The following is a 3,427-nucleotide window of genomic DNA, read 5'->3' on the forward strand; positions in this document are numbered from 1 at the left end:
TTCCAACTCTGCCCAGAAACAATTAAGTCACGATGATGAGAAGTGACCGCACGGGTGATTGAATTGGGAAATTAGCGGGGAACGGGAGACGACAGCAGCCAGAGGGACTCAGACCGTGGAGACTCGCTGGATGCTCGGACGCACGGAACTCCCCAATGCGTCAGAAAAGCACAAAAACAAGTGTTTCCGACAGAAACGACGACAGATTAACTACAAGAAAACTAAGAGAAAAGGCGCGGGAGACGTGTGAGAAGACAAACAGAGGAAAGCTGTGATACAGAGTGAATTAGAAGAGCCATAATGACTACATGACTGGACCTGAGAGCAGCGTGGAAACCGGTGATGCGGGTGATAGAGCCATGGACGTCAATAGTGGATGGAGAGGAGGAGGAGGAGGGAGGAGAGGAGAGAGGGAAACCTCCTGGATGATGGAGGATGGATGGAGACATGTAGCTGAGGCAGAGGTGGCTTCACTTGCAGCTACATTTTAGGAAGTGAGTTTTACTTTGAAAGGGTTTTTAACAAATCTGTTACTGCTAATAAACAGTGAAGTTTAAAGTGTTTATTAATCAATTATCTCATGTATATAATAAATATACTGCTATTAAAATAATATGGACTGTGGCTCAAATATCTCCTGAATATACCAACAGGATAAATTAGAATGATGTGGACTGATACAGAGAAAAAGATGAACCCTGAAGTAACACGCTGAGGGGTGAATGGGTGAAATATGAACTATTACAGAGAAGGAGGAAGCAGGAAGTATGTAATGAATCATAAAAGTTAGAGAGATGATGAAGCTGCTCCTGTAGTCTAGAGTCACCCACATTTAGTATCTACCTGGTTCCAGACCTCGGACTCTCCGTTAGGTCTTATCTACCAAGAGTTCCTAACACACACACCTGTTGGACCTGAGAACAGATTCCTCAGAGCGATGCTGCTCCGCTGGCTCTGCGGTGAAGTGTGCTGGTTGCTAGGAGACACGCACACACAAACACAGAGATATGTACACAAAGACACAAAATTGTCAGCACTCCTACGCTTCGACCTTGTCTCCATTATAAGAATGAGGCCAGAAATGTGGCATATGGTGTGTGTGAGTGTGTGTGTGCGTGTGTGTGTGTGTGTGAGAGAGTGTGTGTGTGATACAGAGACACCGGCACAGACAGAGTCAGCCTGTTACTGGTCAGCAGGTCAGTGTTAACATGATGATAAGGTGTCATTAACACTTAATGAGAATAGAATTCAACAGTCAGACTTGATTCAGGAAATGTCACTGAGATCGAGATCCAAGAACAAATCTACACAGAACCTGTGTAACTGGATCAATATCAATACAGACGCAAGTGAAGACATTCACTGTGTTCTGAGTGATGACCGTGAACACAACGTTCTCATTGACTGAGCCGGGTTCTGTCAGACCGATCAAATCATCAGAAAGATGCTTTTAACTCCACAGACTCTCGTCTTCAGGTACTCTGGCCTTCACACAGAACATCTCCCGATCACCTTCAGGATCAATCCAACAGCTGTGTGTTGTGTCTGAGTCATGATGATTCCCCAGAGAGAACATCGGATCAGGTTTTAGTCAGACGGAGAGAGTGTGACGTCCAGCAATAATCCAATCACAGTAACAGTGAGTGTGACATAATAATCACAGTAAGAAGGTGATAGAAACTCTCATCTCTGTGTTTGGCTGCAGTGATTCACTCTGTCAGGGTTCCGCTCCCTGTGGATCCACCCAGGCTGAAAATGTGCTGTGTAGTAATCGTCTTTATTTATAGAGTCGTGTGTTAAAGCAGAACAATGATGATGAATCAGAGCAGACGATGCTGTGAACTTCATGACAGGAGAACTTTATTTGCCAGTTGCTAAGATAAGCGTCCACACCGGAAACAAGCACTGCTGCTTTGTTCAAATGACTCAAACCACTTCAGGCTTTCTGTTTTCCTCTGGTGGTTGTGATGAAAGTTGGTATTTTACTGCAGCTTAACCACTTATTCTGCTGCTACTTCCAGCTCTTCATGGTTTAAACGTCAGCCAGAAGCAAAAGATGGTAAAGTCTAAATGTCCTCTGAGGCGGACGAGGATCGACGTGGAGCTCAAGCACGTCTTTTCAGTTTTAATGAAGAAGCAGAAGTCTTCAATCTTTACTCTTTATCACTGGAGGATGATAAACATATCTGTGAGCAGTCTGTGCAGCTGTGTGCAGCCTGACAGAAACTGATCTGACACTGAATTGAGATGAGTCAGCAGCTGAACAGCCTGCTTTCAGGAAATCCTCTCACTCTGGAACGCTGCTCCCACAACCTGCTCGCTGCTCATGTACGGTGAAAAATAACATCACTCAGTATCTCGGGTGATGAGTCTGAATTGATTGTCACGGCTGAGGGGATCAAGTTGAACCGGCTCTGTTCCGGCTCGGCTGCTGTTGACCGTGGGCAGATAAAATCATACAGCTGCATTAAAACCTTCTCAACATTTGTATTATAGGATGAAGATTCATTTTACTTCCACGTGTTTGTCCTCACTGAGACTGAAGCCGTGTCCCACACACGTTACAGGTATGTGGAGAAGTGATGGAAGATGCAGCAAAGAGCGAAAACTCAAACCATTTTACCACTTGATGAGAATGATGATGATGGTTTTGTTCTGTCTGCCGCCTGTCCTGCTCCGACACACGAGAGCCGTTTCCATATGAACCTGAGTTGTAAACACAGTAAACAACGCTCCGAGCTGAAAATCTGTGACACAAATCATAAGATTATTATCAGTGTGTGTGTCTCACAGTAAACACAGAGATTACAGGTCAGGGAATAACAAACCTGTTGCCATGGAGACCCGTGTAATAACAACAGGGTAGTTATTGTGTGTGTGTGTGTGTGTGTGTGTGTGTGTGTGTGTGTGTGTGTGTGTGTGTGAGGGGTCATGATGTGATAGTGGAGATGATTATTATCCTGTCAGGACGGCACTTCATTCAAACATCTCTCCGTTGACAACAACACACACATTACTGGATCATTTTAGTCGGTGAACAGCCAATCAGCTCATTGATCATTTGATTTGAACCACTTGGTTCCACTGGACAGAACCCTTAATGATCCAGTCTGAGACCGGCGCCGCTCTGTGTCACCATGTCGGTTTGTCTCTTTTCAACATGTGTAGAAAGTAATCAGCCAATCACTATAAAGATAATATGTGGGACAGTGAAATAGCAGGTAGCCAATTAAACAGCAAACCAGTCGTAGCAGATAGTTCAGTCAGTAGTGGAGCATCCAGTGATGCAGCTGCCCCAGTCTGTCAGAGTTACAGTGTTTAGCCACAGTGCTGGTTCTACTCGATGTGTGTGTCTCCTGTTGAAACATCCTGCTGTTGATTATCTGGCTAAATAAAAATCAGAATAAAACACAGCAGCAGTGTCACA

The sequence above is a fragment of the Anabas testudineus genome, chromosome 22, assembly GCF_900324465.2.
Source record: "Anabas testudineus chromosome 22, fAnaTes1.2, whole genome shotgun sequence".
Taxonomy (NCBI): Eukaryota; Metazoa; Chordata; class Actinopteri; order Anabantiformes; family Anabantidae; genus Anabas; species Anabas testudineus.